Genomic DNA, 18,118 nt, shown 5'->3' on the forward strand with positions numbered 1-18,118 from the left:
TCTGTGCTCGGCAAGAGAGCGTCCAGCATTGCTAGGGGCGCGCCAGGGAGAGGCCCGATCTGGAGGACGGATGTGGGGAAAGCAGATGTGAGGGCTGTTTGGCTCCGGAGCAGAGCTGAGGCTGCACTTCCTCTGTAGATCCCCGGTGGGAGCCCAAGTCGGATTTCCCGGGTGTGGGGGTTCTGGCAGGGAGACCGCCTGGGGCCAGGGGCCGGGCGGGCAGCCAGCTGTGCGCATCTGGACGCGCGTCCTATACCTCGGCCCGGCTCTGGTCCAAACCCCTACCCCCCGGGCTTTTTAGAGAGTGCGGAAAGGTCTGGGCTTTCGCGCCGAGCCTCCTGCTCGACTGGGAAACCCTTGCCCTTTGGCTAATGGAAGCCGAGCGGGCGGGAAGGGAGGAACAAAGCTTGCCCGGGCGGAGGAAGCGCAGAGAGCTGTTCCATTGTTCTCCGGGCCTGAAGAGTCTATGCGAAAAACCCGGAGCGGCCCGGGAACTGCGCCTGCTTTCTCGGGAGACCCTGCCCCGAGAGGGATGGAGCGGGACGTGCAGGACGCAGGGCTGCGGTGGCCCCTGCAGGGCCGAGCTGGGGCCACGGCAGGGGGGCGGGGGAGGGCGGCGGGGACGGCGGCCAGGTCTGGAGCCAGCGGCCGCCCTGGCTCCACGGACTTGTTGCAGTGGCTGGGGATGTGTCTCCGGTGCCGAGGGACCGAGCTCCCCGGGTACCAGGCTGCTGCCCGCCCGCTGGGGGCTGGGAAGGGGCGTGTCCGTGCGCGTGGGAAGGGGCGGGGCCGACGCGGCCGCGGGGCCGAGTGACAGGCTGGACGAGGTGGGGCCGTGTGGATGCTGGGGTGCTCCTGGACCCTGGAGAACGCAGGGCTGGAGAGGCCTGGTTCACCTGCTGCTGTCTCCCCAGGACCCCCAGACTCCTGGTGGGCCAGGCTGAGGGACCCCTGGCCAGGGGCAAGATTTGGATCTGTCGACTTGGACGCTGGTGCTGGTGGCCGCGTATGGGCTTTGCAGGGGCAGTCAGGAGGGTGGACAAGGGAAAGAGGGGCAGGGGCAGCCCTTTGCCTCCCCTCCCCACCCAGAGCCTCTCAGGAAGGCCCTGCCTGGTCAGGGACAGGTGGCATGGGGTTGGGGATGCCAAAGCCCACAGGGTGGCCTCGGCCTCAAACGGAATGGGCCCCCCTGTGCTGAGGGCTGCCTCCAGGAGCCCACAGTCTGATAGGGTGAGACAGACAATGAAGGAAACAAGAAATAAGACAGGAACCAAGGAGGGCTCCAGAGAAAAGAGAGGGGACCAGGGGTGGAGACGGACGGGACAGGAGAGCCTGCGTCAGGGCTGTCTAAGGAGGCGACGGCTGAACTGTGTCTGAGCAGGAGGAGGAGGCACTGAGGCTGGGGGAGCAACACTCCCTGAGGGCCTGAGAGGAGGGTGGGAGTGGCGCCGAGGAGAGGAAGGCGGAAGGGACTATCAGGGACACAGAACAGCAGAGGGCACAGCTCCCTTTTCAAGGTCAGGGCTTCACCTGTTGGGCTGTCCCCAGACCTGCCAGTGCCAGCACTGCCCCAGGACCTGGCCGCTGGTGGAAGCCCGGGTAGCTGCTTCGCAAGAGGCAGGAGCCGAAGAAACCCTGAGGAGTCGTCCTAGAGCTGGCTGGAGATGGGGAGGGGGGCAGAAGGGGGAGGAGCTGAGCTGTGGTCCCTTCCTCCTGCTCAGCAGGTGTCACTTCTCGGCAGCCTTGGAGATGAGGAGGGAAGACTGCCTCCTCCTTCCCAGGTGGGAAATGCAGGGTCAGAAGCGTGGAGGGCCTTAGAGTCACCTATGAGTTAGCGGATCTCCTGATGCCTAAGTCACAGCTCTACCCAGGAGACCCGGCTGAGAGGAGGAAGTCGGCGGGTGTCTGCTGGGCAGGGGCCTGCCCTGATGACCCCACAGAGGGCCGAGGTGCTTAGCTCTGGGAGGGGGGGCTGGAAAGTCTGGCAGACACGCTGGCCTGTCTCTGGCTGAGAGGACTCAAGGTGGGGGTAGGCCTAGGAGGATAGTGCTGGCACCCCATGGCTGTGAGGAAGGAAGCGGGTGGGAGCTGGTGGCCTCCAAGCAAAGTCTGTCTCCCCTGTGAAGGTGGGAGGGGGGACCGTAGCGCCCACGAGGGTGTCAGGACCAGCCCTCGCTGGACAGCAAGGTGGGCCCTGGAGAGAACGGCTGCCTCGATGCCTCAGGATAGTGGCTTAAGACACAGAGTACTGTCCCCACCTGGGAGGCTCCGAGGCAGGCTGCACTCACACCTCGGTGCTGTCCCAGACCCGAGAAGCTGCCAAGACCCGGTTTCTGTGGGGAGAGGGGTGTGAGGCAGCCCCTTTCTGGAATAAAAGGAACAGCTGAAACTTGATCACTGCTTCCCAGAAATCAGCCGGGGCCCAGATGGTTGGGCAGGCTCCCTGCTTCTTCCCTCGCCTTGGAAGCTGCCAGATAACTAGGGTCCCCCTGGGGAACCCTAGAAACTTGGAAGGCTGAGGGGTGAGTGCCCAGAGGAAATGGGCCAGTCCCAGGAGTCCGATGCCTTTGGACCCTGGTCGATGGTCCACATCAGGCAGTTTGGCGTCCAGAGGAAAGGCCACCAGGCCTGGGGCCGGGCGGGAGGCTGCAATCCTGAGTCCCCTGTCTGGAAGTCCTAAGGTCCGGGACCTCCTCTGGGACTCAGTTTCCCCATTTGTGAATGGAAGAGACCCTCCCATGGCTCTTCCTTACCTAAAAGGTCCCAGGTGGCTTAAAGCGAGCCTGTGTTAATACAGAGCAGGGAAGTTCACAGTCCCACTCAAACTGCGTTCCTCCTACCTCATCAGCCTCGGGCCTGAGGATCTCAAGGCAGAATCAGTCCCCACACATCCAGCCCTCCAGGCAAAAGGACAAAGTGGGGTGGCTAAGGCACGCCGAGGTCGGGGTGCAAAGGAGTTCCTAGTCCCACCTGCGTGTCTGGACCCAGATGAGGGGTTGCCATGACAACAGGCCCTCAGAGAGGAAGGAAAGGAGGAAGTTATCCGTTTCTAAGCCAGTTGGTTGATGTGGGGTTTGGGGGGCGCGAGGGTAGGGTTTACGCTAGAGAGTGTGTTCTGGGATGCTCTGAACAGGGCCGGGGGAAAGATACCGCTGCTCAGGGCTTTTCTTCCTTTGTATTCAATGCACTTGGGGGTTGGGGCGGGTAGAGTTCCGTAAGTTCTCTGAAGAATTGATGCCCAGAGCAGACAAGTGGATGTGCGTGCTCACCAGCACCCCGTGTCAGAGCTCCACACCCAGAGCCGCTCCCGATGCCTTCCCAGGGCTCCCCCGAGGCCTGGCAGGGGAGCAAGGACAGCACTCACTTCTCGCCTTGCCCCGAGCACAGCTGGAGGCTGCTTGTAGGATCACAGGCCGTGGCAGGGTGTGGGGTCTGCAGGGGAGCGTGTTTGTGAGTGGGGAAAGGAACTGGCTGGAACCTTCCAGCTGTGAGGCCTCCTGCCTTCCTCAAGGTTGGCGCTGAGGAGAGCGTTTCTCTTTTCCTGTGTTCGGCTGTTTTTCTTCCAAGGCCGGGCTTGGTGTTCTGCAGGCCCCACCAGGCCTGGCTGCCCTCCTCTGGGCCTGGCCTTGTTCACATGCTGCAGCCAAAGCTGCTCTCCTGTCCACAGGGCAGCCGCGGCTCTGCTTCTGAGAGTGACAGGTGGATGGATGGATGGATGGATGGATGGGTGGCGGGGTGGGGGGGGGTGGGTCTCAGGGGCTGTTCCTCTGACAGATGGAGCAGAAGACCCCAGAGCTTCTCTTCTTCCTTGAAGCACAAACCGACCCTGGGAGATGCCCTTTATCCTCAGTGGTGGCTCCAACCCTAGGCCACAGGCCCCTTCTAGATGTGGATTGAGTGGGTCACAGGACCAAGCCACCTGGAGTCCTGGGGTGTTTCCTGACGCCTCCCTCTTGTTCCATATCTACTATGGTGGCTACCATGCCTGCCCCCCGTGACCTGTCCCCAACAGCACACACTTTCTCCTCTGCTGACCTCATCTCGCCTTTCTCTGCAGCTGTCCCTCCACACACACCCCGCCCCCTGCACCTCACAGCCTCTGACCCCAAGGGCTGAACATGCAGGTTACTCCATGGGGCCCAGGGGAGAGCTAGCCCTGCGTGACCATGCCGAGCGGAGCCCAGGGCCCATCGCTGCCACTCGGCACCCTTCCTGCTGCTCCACCCCTGCAGCACACTGCAGTGTCTTCTCATACCAGGGAGAGAGGAGCCCCTCCTCTGTGCAGAGCCCTCTGCCTCCCTCCCCTTTCCTGGATTCACAGAACCACAGAAGGGGGATTGTCTCATCCAGCTGCCCACCTAGAGCCGAAATGAATTCCTCTGCAGCATCGTGGGCAGGTGCTTGTCCTGTTTACATGCTCCTGGTGACAGAGGGCTCACTACCTCATTTCCCTGGAAAGCACTCATTATTAGAAGGATCTTCCTTCTGGGAATTTCCACCCATGGGTCCAGGCCGGCTCTCTGGGTCCTTCCGGATGAAGCTGGCCTGCCGGTCACAGACCCCCTTTCTCCTGAGGTCAGACACCTACCAATGGTCCATCCCGTCTTTTCTCCCTTCGCCTTCTCCTTTCATCTGTCTTTTGTTTTGGAATAAGACTCCACAGGAGGAGGAGCTGACCTGATCACCCTGAGTCCCAGCGGGGGGTATGATGAGGGGGAGTCCTGCTCCCCACGAGGACTCCCCGCCCCCACCCCTCGTAATGTCTGCATCACTGCACCTGGCTGGGTTTCCTCCTGGCCCAGCCTGGCTCCTCCCGCGGGGTTTCTCCCTCTGCCTGGAAACCCTGTACCGGCCAGCCCTCACGGACGCCACGTGTTTCTCGTTTGCGCTGGCTGACCTCCTCCCACACCCTGTTTGGATTACCCAGATGCATTTGATGTCCCCAGGGCCCGTGACCTTCCCTCTGGTGCACAGGAAGGGCTGGGGAAAGGTGCCGCTCACTGGCCCTGCGTGGGCAGGCTCGGGCCACGGGAGCCCTCGAGGCAGACACCACCCCACACCTTCCCCCACACTGTCCCACCTGAGAGCTGGGCCTCCTGCAGGGAGGGGAAACCGGAGCCCCCCGGGTTCAGTTCTACCTCATTCAGTGCACACAGATCTCAGCTTCCTCCTGACCACCGGAGGTCAGGGTGCAGACTGGGAAGATGCCCCAGACACTGTTTCGGTCTCCCAGCTGGAGGCTGACGGAGGATTCAGGTTGTGCCAAGAGTGTGCCCAGCCCGGCCCCTGCCGTGGGATGAGTGTGGGCACAGCAGTGTGTGCCGGGGATGGTGGGGCAGGTCAGGGTTTTCAGCTTTTATCAGCACCAATGCCTCTGGCGGGAGAAGGGGCAAATGCAGTGTGGGAAGCTCACCGGGGGAGAACAAGGACCTGATGGGGATCCCCAGCCTCTCAAGCCCATCCTGGTGCTGAGCTGGGGCCCTGAGAGCACAGAGCACAGCCCGTCTGCGGGTTGCAGGTTCACCCGCTAAGAGCTCTGGCTCCTGCAGGTTCCAGGCTGTCGCTGCCAACGCTGTTGTACATTGAATGTTTGACACACAATTCTCCTCCGGCTCGGCTCCTGCCAAACCTCAGCCAGGCGGCCAGGGCTCGGCAGGGGCCAGCCTGGGCCCGAGCCATCATCGAATCTATTTTAGACATCCCAGTGATACGTTTCGGGGCGCTGGCGTGGGCGGTTTGTCCACAGAGTCTTCACGTGTCTGGGCTTCTTGGGGCGCTTGGTCCTGGGGTTTGGGAATGTGGAAACCAGAGCGAGGACACAGCCAGCAGACCCAAGGTGTGCTGTAAGTGCCCAGTGCTGGTCCCTGGGGAGTCCCCGGCTTGTCTTGAAGCGTATCCAGTTGGGGTGTTGCCGTTGGGTAACATCTGGTCTGGGAGGTGGATAAAGTCACAGGTCCTGGGGTTTCTGTGCACAGCCAGATTATAAACCGTGACCCTGGGCTGGGTGGGAAGAGAGCGAATGTTGAGAACAAGACTTAGGCAAGAGCGTGGGGAGGCACTGGGTTCATAGGGTGTGGGGCAGACAGACAGAGACCCTGAAAACCAAGTGAGGTTGGGAGTCAGGGTGTGAGCACAAAGGGTGTGTGGCAGACCTGGGTGTGCAGTGGGTAGTGTGTGTCACACAGAGCAGTGCCTGAAAGGCTTGCACACTCACTGGCCTCCAGCAAATAGGCACATACTCAAGGTGCATTTGCGTGTGTGCGTGTGTGTGTGTGCGCACGCTCATGAAAGAACTGGACAGGTTTCAAAGAGCCTGAAATATGACCGGGGAAGAACCACTTTCCCCAAACCGACCCCAGGCAGAGTCTGTGGGGGTCGCTGGCCCTGGCTCCTGTCCCAGAAATGCACGGTGCGTGCTGGTCGCTGTTTGGACTCTCAGGACACAGGGTCCCTCTGCCCTTGGTGACTCACTCAACGGGCCCTTCCCTTTTCGGGAAGCTGGCAGACACCCAGGGGGCCCTGGCTTCTCTCTGCAGATCCCTAAGCTGCCCCAGGGCCTGGGACTCCAACATCCCTGGCTGAGGGGCTGCCTCCTAGGATCTCTGGGGCCTGACCACGCCCCGGGGGAAAGAACTGGGCCCAGAGAATGCAATCATCTCGTGATAATCGCAGACACGGATCAGTCACTTGGGATCTGAGAGGGCTTGTTACAAATGTGGAAAGGGGGGCCCTGAACTGTGGGTTGTCTGCCCAAAGCCAGTCGAGCAAGCGAGAAGCAGAACCAGATCCGAACTTGACCCACATGGCACACTGCCCCGGGAGCCTCAAGACCACCCAAAAGTCGAGTCTGAGTCCACTGACCTCAGGCTTGCGTGTGGAGCAGTTGCTGTGGCCGAGCGCTGTGCTCCCAGGACAGGCTCCACACCCTGCTCGCCAGCTTCCAACTGGCCAGGCTGGATGAGGAGAAGGATCTGTGCTCCGTCCAGGACGAGGCGGATGGTGTCACTGCCGGGGCAAGCTAGCATGGGCTGCCGAGGAGAGCGGGTCACCTGGAGCTGGAATTGGTGTGTGCTCTCAGGCTTGGTGTGCACGGGTGGGGGGCCAGCTCTAGCGAAGTGACGTGAGTTTTTAAAGAAGTTTGGGATTCTGGCGGCAGCCACGGGAGGGACTGGAAAGGAAGGGAGAAGGTAGGTGAGTGAGGGGCTTGTGCTGGAGAACAGGTGGGGAGGGAGGTGGAGGGGAGGTGAGCCTAGAAACGCAGGTTGGGGCGGGGTTGTGACAGCCCCTGCGTGGGGTGCACTGGGCCCCGACTGTAGGCTCTGGGCGGATGTTGGAACTGAGGAGAGCAATCGGGGTTGTCCCTAAAGATCCCCAAAAGAGCGCTATGCCCATCAGTCCTTGGAGAGGTTGCTGGTGGGAGGTCAGCCCGTGCTGGGCCTCTCGAGTTCTGCATCTTTGCTTGAGCGAAGATTGTCCTTGGAGCCTCTGCGGTGTCCGCATGGGAGGGACCAAGAGAGGATGCCTGTGTGCCCAGAGGTTTTCCCTTGATTGGCAGCAGCTCTGATTAGGCCTGAGGTGCCGGGCTCTGCTCTGCCCCAGCCTGGGGGGCTCCTGGCCAAAGGCAGACCCATGACCCACAGCAAAGCATGACCCAGACTGTCCACGGCAGGACTGACACATCAACCAATCTGACAGGTGACAGCGGAGTCCCTCGGTCACGTGCAATGCAGAGACAGGTGCAAGGAGAGTGGGGGCCGCGTTTCAGCTCCAAGCTTCCTTGTTCCATCCAGGAAGGCTTCCGGAAGGAGGTGGGAATTGGGGAGCTATTTAAAGGAATCAGAAACACTGGCCCAAGGGGAGAAGGCATTCCAGTCTCCCAGCTTCCCTGGGACGGAGTAGGAGGATTAGGTTGGGACTGCTGGCTGGGAGCCCTCGGAGCAGACAGTCCTTCAGAGTGGCAAGGGAGCAGGCTGCCCAGCTAGGGGACCCCACCTGGAGCAGGGGTTAGGAATCTGATCCTCAACTCAAGTCTTCATCTTCCTCCGTTCTCTGGGATGTCGCCAGGCTGCTCCTGTGGCCGTGCCCTGCGCACTGCTATGGGATCGTTGTGATAGGAGCTGGGGTGTTCACCACAGAGGACTTGGTTTGTCCTGGAGGGTGGATGTGCCCCAGAGGTGTTGTCCTACAGTTTGGGGGTTCCCAGAGGGTCTGAGTACTGTCCTGCTATCTCAATGTTTCCATGGATCCTCCATGCCCTTCATAGTGCCGTGGTGTCCAGGGGGTTGCTGCCGTGTTCCCTGGGTGGCCTCCCTGTCATCCTGCCCCCGGCTGCAGAGCCATGGGGCGGGGGGTGTTAAGCAGCAGAAAAGGCAGTGATGCCCGCCTGGGGCATGGAGACAGGTGGACCAGTGCCTTTCCCACCGCCATGGTGGATGGCGGCAGTCACGAGGGGTGGCCTTCCTCGGCTGCAGGGGCAGGGTGCAGTTCCCGGACTGCCTGACCCCATGACCACCCAGTGGGGTTGGCTCACGGCTCAGCAGGCAGCCTGCAGAGGCTGCCCCTGCTCCTGCTGCCACCACCAAGGGGCCTGCTGTGCTCCTGGGAGCACCACAGCAGGGCCTCCTGGCTTGACATCTCAGCCCAGCCTGTAGCTTCGGGGCCACCAAGGGCCTGACCGCAGGGTTTGGGCTCCCTAGAAGGAAGCTGTCAGCCCCCGAGACTGATGGAGGCCTCGTCCTCCGCAGACGGGTCAGAGCCCTCCCCCCGAGGACCCGTGGTGAACCATCCGACACTCACAGTCACGAGTACCGGAGACGTTTATCCAGCGCTCTCTGTTCGCCAGCTGGGCTGAGCGCGTTGTTTGTGTACACCCGTCTCATCCTCACAATGAGATATTATTCAAGGGTCATGTGCAGAATATTTCACAACCCTGCAGGCTGCAGAACTGGAGGAGCCTCGGGGCCCCCCCTTTCTGCCAGATGTTGTTGTCTCTGTGGTTGCTGGACTGTGGGAGTCGCAGAGGAGGGCCCCCGTGGCCAGGGTGACGGGGAGCCCACGAGGACTCAAGGAAGCCCTTGCTCGCCGCGGTCTGGGAGCGTTTCATGTTCTCTATCAGCCACTGTGGCCCTGCTGGAACATTCCTGTTGACTGGGACCCTTCTGTTACACATGACTTAGATCGGAGGGAACGGGAGCCTTCGGGAGGCCACGAGCTCGCCCAGAGTCACGTGGCAAGTTCATGGAGAGGCTGAGATTCAAACGAGGCTTGATTCAGACTCACCCGTGTCACCACTGAACGCCACTGTGTCTTGCACAACAAGCAGCAACTTTCTGCTCCCTTGCCCGCTAGACACTCTAGAACCTTCAGGCCGAACCACTCTTGCGGTGGCGGTGAGAGCCCAGGTCTGCACGAACCATTTATGTCCTGCCCTCGGGAGACGTTCCCCAGGGGCCAGCTGTTTGCCAGGACCCTGCTCCCCAGGCGCTCCCTGCCCAGTCCGGGAGGGAGACCCTCACGTGGCAGTGGCCATACAGCACCGTGGCCGGGGCTGTGACAGAGCCAAGCGCGGGACCCACAGGAAGCCTCTTGGGGCAGGCTCCCGTGGGGACACGAAGGGTCAGGGCTGAGCTGGCCGTGATGAGCAGCATTAGAACGGTCGGGAAGTTGGGCGCCCGAAATGCCAGCCTGGGATAAGCTGTTGCTCTGGCCCCCTGACTGTGAATCCCGGATCTGTCGCCCAAACCCATGGGTCTTTAACAAGCCACTTCATGCCTCAGCCTCCGTGGGGATAAGATGGGGCTCAGACTCGCCAGCTCCCAGCTCCGGGAGGACTGGGTGGGATGCTGCATGGGGAGGCGAGGCTGGCGAGGATGCGGCCCCCTCTGCGTTTCAGGGTGCGACTTCCCCTTTGTCTCCTGTCTCGCTCCCCCTTGGCCGGAAGCCCCTGATTTCTAGATCAGATTTCCCAGAGTGTTGCGTCTACGGGGGTGTTAGTGTCATGGAAGAGCCAAGGACTCACGATCTTCTCTGTCATTTATTGTGTGTTGGGCGTTGGGCAATGTTGTAGGCACTTCATACATATTATTATTTAATCGTCTAGGACAACGTGGTGGGTTCGATACTGTTTTTATCCCCATTTTATGAAAAGGGAACAGAGAGGTTGGAGAAATTCCCCAGGGTCACACAGCCCGGAGGTGGAGGAGCCTGGCTCAGGCACCTGCCCCCTTAACCACTATGCCACAGGGCCTCTCACCGGTGGAGAGAGAACACCGGCCTTGCAGAGCCCCAGAGCATGGCAGACCCTCCTGGGCAGCTGCCAGACCCTTCATTCTAAGTAGAGTGGCCCATTCTGAGGTCCCCTGTCAGAGTTTGTGGAGCGGGGCACTAAGCACGTCCCCTGGACCCACTTGGGGACCTGCTGCCAGGCTGGGGACACCTTGTCGAGTCTGTTGTTGTCACACTTTTACCACCGTCTGCCTTCACTTCTCCACCCTGAACACGGTCCTGGTGTCCAGGGCGGGCCGGCGTGATTGCAGCCCTGGTGTCTCTGGGCCCCCGACTGCCCCAGGGTAATAGAAAGAGCGCTTAGAGGCCTGCAGACACCCTGTCGTTCCTCGTCCTGACCACCGTCCTCAGCGGCCCTTGACCACGTCCTCGTCTTCCCCTGCAGGCCTGGAGAGCCTCGTGGTGACTGGTAATCCCAATGGCTTTGTTCACAGATGGGCTCCGGTCATGGACCCTTTTTCCATCCAGCTGTGGTATTTTAGTTCAGACTTTCGGTTGTACATGTGGAAGGCCCCTGGAGCCAGCGTAAGCAAAGGGGGGGTTATTTGAGGACATAGAGCTGTCTCGCCGGATGGGGGGAGCGATCAGCAGGTTTCCAGGGGAAGGGAACCAGCCTCACTGAGCATCTTCACCCGCACGGTGTTCTTGCTCCCTCTGCTCCGTTCTGCTTTGGCATCTGACTGTCTCCTTTTGTACCACAGACCGGCACTTCTGCCCCGAGTCCACGTGGCAGGACATGGACTGCCCACCAGCTCGAGTCTCCTCTGTCCAAGGGATCAGCCAATCCCCACTGGGGGGCGGGGGGCGGGGGGCTCTGCTTGACCCATCACAGGAGGGAGGACAAGCACGTTCTCCAGAAGTTGGCTGGGTCGGGTTTGGAAGGTAATCCGTCAGCCTAGTGGTTGTTTAGACTGATGAAGAGGAAATGGCAGAAACAGTATGAAAATGGTTGGACCATAAATGGATGTAAAGAAGGTTGTTGAAGCTCGTGTCTTTGGTTCAAGGTTGTCACCCATTCCCAGGGTCCTGTATAGATCAGGGTGACACCGGCAGCATCCTCATTTCTGGGCAGAGATGGGGACCCAGGCCTGAGCCATCGCTGTGCCCTGGGCCCATCTGTCTCCTGTCCACCCAGGTCCTCTGCAAGTGTTCTGCTCTGTCCCCAGCCCCTCCATTGACCAACACTCCCTCTGGTGGTCCCTGAAAAGTCCTCCCGGGGCTGAGGAACGAAATCCACCCCGGTGGCTATTATCACACAGCTGGGAAGACATCTGCAGAGAAGCGAGGCCAAGATGTCCTGGCTCCTTCTCCGATCTCAGGGGAGAACAGGTGGATGGAGCGGACGCCGACCCATCGTTTCCCACGGAGCAGCCGCTGGGGCCGGGGTGTGGGCTGGGGGGTCCGCTGGCCTCGCCTTAGCGGGGACGGGAAGGAATTTGCCTGGAGGATCCAGCCCTGCTTCTGAGCTGGAGGAGCCCAGCCTGGCCTGGGGCTGGGCAGGGGCTGGATTCCGGAGTTTTCCCACACTCTGCATAGAGATTGGGTTTCCTGCTGAAATTGTATCTGAACCACAATCGCAGAGTTCCCAGCGTCTCAGCCCAGGCTGTTTGCAGCAGCTCTCTGCGTCCTGTCATCAGCCTTCCTCTCGGGGTCTGGGAGGGAGGACACAGAATAGAGTGGTCACATGCACAGCTATGAAGTCAGATAGACCTGAGTTCAGGTCTGGCCTCTGTATTTTTTTGTAGTTGTTGTTGTTTTTGAGGAAAATTAGCCCTGAGCTAACTGCTGCCAATCCTCCTCTTTCTTGCTGAGGAAGACTGGCCCTGAGCTAACATCTATGCCCATCTTCCTCTACTTTATATTTGGGACGCCTGTCACAGCATGGCTTGACAAGTGGTGCCATGTCCGCACCCAGGATCCGAACCGGCAAACCCCGGGCCGCTGAAAAGTGGAACGTGCGAACTTAACCGCTGTGCCACTGGGCTGGTGCCCCTTGCCTCTGTATTAACCGGCTTTGAGACCCTGGGCGAGTCCACCTCTCTGAGCTTCCGTTTCCTCACCTGTTAGATGTGTCAAGTAACAGCTACCTCGGAGGATGGAAGCATCCAAGATGAAATGAGATAATGTACGTAAGGCACTGAGCACGGCGCTTTATATTATTATTTCATTGTCTCTATCCAACCCCACTACATGGGGTTATGGAGGAGGCAGTCATGGCCCTTGTCCTCGGGAAGCCCCCAGTATGAGGTCACAGACATAGGCCTTTCCCTCAGGGGCTTCCTGTCATGATGGAGGGGACCCAGGGACCCACCAGTCAGATCGGGGAGCGTGGGAGTTGCTCCCGGGAGCTCCTGTCCCAACTAGGGAGACACAGCCCCTGTGCTCTGGAGCCCTGAGCCTGAGCCTGTCTTCAGATCCTTTCCTCCTGAGCCTTAGCACACACTCAGTTGCCACCTATGCCACAGCCTGCCACCAGCCCACCCACCGCCTCCCAGCCCCCTGCAGCCAGGCCCATCAGCTCCAGAATGCCCCATTCTCTCCTTTGGGTGTCCTTGGGCCCTGCCCCCGTCGTGCTGTCTCACCACTAACTGAGTCCACCAGGTGACTTAGTCGTGGGTCCTTCCCTGTGTGCTGAGCACATTCTCCAGAAGCATCTCCCCCAGGACACCAGTTCCTTTCCAAACACCGCCCCAACTGCAGACACAAAAATTAGACATGTCAGTTTTCGTGCCGTCTGCCTTCAATTTGCATTTGATTAAAAGGCACCAGCATCCTCCCACCGACATTTCTTCCTTCCCGACCTTCCCCTCTCCAAAGTGCACCCCCCCTTCTCCCAGCACTCTCCTGCGCCGAGCCCGGGAGACCCTCCAGTTGGGCTCCCCTCTGTTGCCTCGGCCCCTGCCGCACGTCTGCGTGACATTCTCTGCTTCTTGCCTCTTTTCTGCGGCCAGCTCCACAGATTTGCCCGGGAACAGCCCATTCGTATTGTTCCTCCAACACTGTCGGTTCCAGGAGCTGTTGTCAAGAGCTCAGCTGCCCGGGGGGCGGGGAATCAGATGCCTGTGCTGGGGGCTCATGGAGGCGGGGGTGCCCACCCCCCATCTCCGCTTCCACTTGCGACCAGCACCCCCGCGTGCAGGAAGCCACCAGGTGCAGAGGAACCTTTGAGAAGCTTTCTCCTCTCCCAGTCTCTCTCTGGAGGGGTGAGGCAAGAGCACAGGTGGGCAGATCGAGTGCCCTCCCTCCTGAGGGCAGCCGGTGGTCGTCCCTGCCCCCTTGGCTGATGATCAAGGAGGAGGGTAAGCCCAGGTGGGGCTCAGAACTCCAGCTTCCTCTCCCGCAGTCGTGCTGTTGGAGAACCTTCGTTAAGAGGCCAGAATTGCCCCTGCCTCCTGCCCACCCACAGCCTGCCAGCAAACCTGCTGAGTGTGGACTTTCTGCCATCCACTCTGCAAATGCCCTCATCTCTCCGTTATCTGTGCCGGTATAAAAGTTAAAAAAAAAAGCCGTTCTGTCTGCCTTGAGCTGCTCTCCTTGAGACTTTGGGAGAGCAGTTTTTCTTTCCTGGTTTCTGATCACTTTGACTACGGCAGGTATCTGTTTCCACTCGCTGCACTCGTGTGTAAAGGAGGTGAAGGAGCTGCGGGCTCTGAGTGAGGGGGCCGGGGAGCCCACCATCCACTTTGGATGGGGATCTGAGGCCAGAGGGGAGAGGTTGCCAGAGCCGAGGGAACGGGCCTCCCAATTCCCACCATCTTTCAGACGGACCCTCTTTCTCATCCTCCGTCCCCGGGCCCCTGGGTCCCTGGGTCCCTGGGTCTGCCCGTGGAGAAGGCTGGGGGGCCAGCGCCTCCCCGTCCACCTCTTGCCTCCTCTTGCTTCTTGGCTCCTGTGTGTTCAGGGAATGCAAACTGACAGCGGCATCAGCCTGAGGCAGACGTAATTGGAAGGGGATCTGTCCCCACACCCACTCTTGTCTTGCCTCCCTCCTTACCAAAAAAGAAAAAAAAAAAAATCATATATTATCTGAAGCAGCTCTGTATGTAGGGAACGTCAGTCTGGAGAAGAGACAGATGGGGTGGGGGATGGGGTGCCAGGCAGTAGAGCAGCGTCCTTTATGAGTGAGGAGAGAGAGGAGAAAACGGGAGTAGCAGGAAGGACTGAGGTTAGACTTCAAGAGCTTACTGTTATGATCAGGGAGCCCCAGGAATGGTGGGTGGAGGAAGCCAGCAGCATCTCTGTCCATCCGTGTCTGCAGGGCAGCCTGCCTGGAGGCAGTGGCCCTGCAGGAACCTGGAGGAGGAGGAGGGAGTGGGCAGGGGAGCTGGGCCTTCTGACTCTCCTGGCCGGGGGGCAGCCTCCCCTCCTTCTTGCTCCCTCCTGCCCTGAGACTTTGATGGCCTGTGGGTTGAAGGACTCCGGGCTTCTGGGAGGCAGGTAGTCTGTGGCTCCATCTGGGCTTTGAGGCGGAGATGGCAGCCACTGCCCTCTGAACGGGATTCCACGACAAGGGCCAGGAATGGAGTTGAGGGCGCCCAGCTCCCTTCCTGTGTAGCCAGGCCTGGGCAACGTTAAGCTTCCTGTCCCTCAGCAAGAGCGGGGTCTGGCCCCTGACCCCTGGCTCCACGGCAAGCCACAGCATCACAGTGTCCAAGCTGGAGGGCATCTTAGCAAACCCTTTGTCTTGCAGGTGAGGAAACTGAGGCCAGAGAGGACCAAGAACTTGCTCAGGGTCGCCCAGAGCCCCCTGACTCCTGGTCCAGCGCTTTTCCCACTAAAATTTGATCTCCTTCCTCTGGCTTTAAAGTTAGGACCCCCCGACTCGACCCTGCAGCAGGACCTTGAAAAAAAGGGTGGGGTAAGCCCCATTCCCGCCTCCCTGGCAGGTGTCTCCACAGAGAGAGGATGGGGTGGAGGGGAGGGGGCAGGCTGCCCTCAGAAGCTCAGAGCCTGGAGGGGCTCGGCCATCAGTGGTCATCACCCAGTTCCGTGTTTAACAGGTGAGGAAACCAAGATGCCAAAAAGCAAAATTCACCCAAGGTCACCCACCAATGGGTGACAGATCCAGGACCCCAGCCCAGGTGCCCAGACTTCTAACCCTGTCCCATGATCTTTCTTGTTTAGGGAGGTCCCCTGGGGAAGGACGGGTTGCCCCCAGGGTGCCCATCACAGCGGCCCCCTATCTACGGCTGCTGCTGGTAGGGCCATGGGTTTTTAAAACCGTGTCTGCTGAGGTTTTAGGGTCAAGTAACCAAGGCACCTCTCTCTCCTGGTGGCTTTTACACCTCACGAACATGCTTTTAAAAGTCACTCTGCATTCTTCCCACCTGCAGAGACTCACATAATCCCCTGTGAAGCTGGGGGGCGGTTGGAGCTGGCTGTGCGGGATGCGGGGCCGGTGGGGGGGACCTCTGCTGGCAGGTGACCCATGCCCAGGGAAATGCTGATCCCTCAAGGAGCGAGGATGGAGGCCCCAGCCAGGCATTTGCTGGGCCAGTCTGACGGGCCAGAGTCCCCTCACAGGCCGTGGCCTCGGGGCTCAGGAAATTCTGGGCCTGATGGTCTCAGCACGAGGCACTTGAAGGCATGGAGCACACCTCTTCCTCCTGCTGAGGGTAACTGGGATCTGGGAGAATGCCTCAGTTTCCCCCTTCAGCAAAATGAGGTTGGTGACCGCAGGAGGCGGGGGAATGAGGCCACGTCTGCCAAAGGCCGAGCCCTGCTCCCTAGGAGCAGCAGACGAGGGCTCGGTGTCAGCGCAGAGCGGGGGCTCGTGTTCCCCCGGCCTCACCCACCCAGCATCCCCCAAGGCCGGCTCTGATGGCTTTTGCAGGCCTGGTGCTCAGACGAAACGAGCTGGGCTTCCACTGCCTCTTCCCGGGGTGGGTTTTAGGATGAAATGTGATGTCTGCTCGTGGGCACTTCAAAAGCCTTGGTGTGGAGCACGGGGCGCCATGTGCAGTGGCCGTGCCAGCTCCCTCTGCCCGTCACTCCTCATCCACAGCCAGGCGCTGGCTTGCCTCCTCGGGCCTCTGCCTGCGTCCGAGCCCCTCGCCGTGGCCCCAGCGCTGCTCACTTGGGCAGGTGCTGCTAAGGAAGTTGCCTTCTGGGAACTGAGATTCCAAGGGGAGAGGAAGCGGGGCTGGGAATGGTTCCTGCTGCCCTTGTGCAACCCAGCTGCTGGGAGAGCAACCCCCGGGTGCATAGAACTGATGCCAGGTCCTAGTCTCCGGGGCTTGCTTGCCCTGCTGCCCCTTCCAAACTCCCTTCGCTCCCCTTCTCTCCTCACCTGGGCCCCTCTCTGCACCATCTTCATCATCATACTCTTCATCGGCTGCACAGGAGTCCTTTTCCATCACTTCCGTTTCCTAACTCCTCTGTTGAGCAAAACTACAGGCAATGTGTTAACAGAATCGGCTCCTCAGGTGTGGTTTTCTAGAGAAAATGCAAGAGCATTGCTTAAGCCTGGCTGGCCCTGGGGTAGGAAAAGGAGGGAGGCATCCAGGCTGATGCTGAGGGAGCCGTGTTGCATCATGGTTAAGAGCCCAGCCTGTCAACAGGCCAGTTCCTGCAACATATGGGGATCCTCAACATGTGTCTTAGCCTTTGAGGTTACAGCGGGGAACAAAGTGGACCCACCCCTTCCCTTCATGGACTTAGAGCTTAGTGGAGGAGACGGCTTGAAGCAAACAATCACAGAAAGGGATCCTTAGTCCACACTGGATGAGTGCTCTCTGGAAAAAGCAATGGGTGCAACCATGTAGGTTAGAAGGGCCGTCAGGGGGGCTGCCCCCCGGAAGGGAGCCTGCACCAGGGCCCTGGGCGTGAGCCGGAGTTGGCCAGGCAGAGGCACGGTGTGTGCAGTGGCTCTGACGTAGGAGCAAGCACAGGTGTTTGAGGAAAGTGAGGGAAGGTCCTAGAGAAGGGAGTGGTGCAATGTGAGGCTGGGAAGATGGGCCTGTGGGAGGTGCTGGACCAAGCAGGGCCGTGGGGGTTAAGGTTGGGGTACTGAGTTTTGTCCCTACATTCAAGGGAAAGACAGGGAAGGATTTTAAGTGGGAGAGTGATATCAGGTTTGTGTTTGTCAAAAGTCACTCAAGTTGCTGTGGGAGAATATAGTGGGAGGAGTCAAGAATGGTGGGGTCCCAACTGGAAGGTCCCAACCAAAGCCATCTAGGCGACGTGGCAGTGGCCTGGGGTAGGAGGCAGGCAGTACAGGTGGTGGGAATTGCAGGGCAGAGAATGGGCTCTGGCAGGCTCTGGGGACGGAGCTTAAGTGGAGAAGCTGAAGAACTGAGGGACACTCAGGGGGAAGGGACAGGGGTATTTCATCTTGTCTAAATGCAAAAGTTTCTTATGTGCAAAGCACGTAAGTTTGATAACAAATCCTCTAGCTTTTTAGTAATGATGCCTTTTTTAAAAGGTAAGCTCTTCTCAACTGAACTTAGGACACATGAGATTCGCACAAACTGAGCTCAGGAAATGGAGAGGGGCAGTCAACGTCCTGAGCTGGCAGATGTGGTCGTGACCATGGTGGTGGTGGTGCTGGTGATGTGGCAGTGATGGTGATGGTCTTGATGACGGTGGTGGCAATGTTTTGATGATGGTAGTGGAGATGATGATAGTGGTGGCAATGATGATGGTGATGCTTTAGGTATTGACAATGGCAGTGATGATAATGGCCTTGGTGATGTGATGGTGGTAGACATGATGGCGGTGGCCTTGGTGATGTGATGGTGGTAGAGATGATGGTGGTGGCTTGAGGGGTGGTACCACCAGTGGTGACATCTGGAGCAGTCATCCCAACTGCAGCCTCAGAGGCAAGGTTAGTAAG

At 59.6% G+C, this 18,118-nt stretch overlaps 1 protein-coding gene across 7 annotated transcripts in view; it reads left to right on the plus strand.

The window, feature by feature from the left end:
- NAV1 (neuron navigator 1) overlaps positions 1-18,118 on the plus strand; it is a 233,416-nt gene that overhangs the window by 93,037 nt on the left and 122,261 nt on the right. The window lies entirely within an intron of this gene.

Source organism: Equus przewalskii, chromosome 31 (assembly GCF_037783145.1).
Source record: "Equus przewalskii isolate Varuska chromosome 31, EquPr2, whole genome shotgun sequence".
In the NCBI taxonomy this organism is placed as follows: Eukaryota; Metazoa; Chordata; class Mammalia; order Perissodactyla; family Equidae; genus Equus; species Equus przewalskii.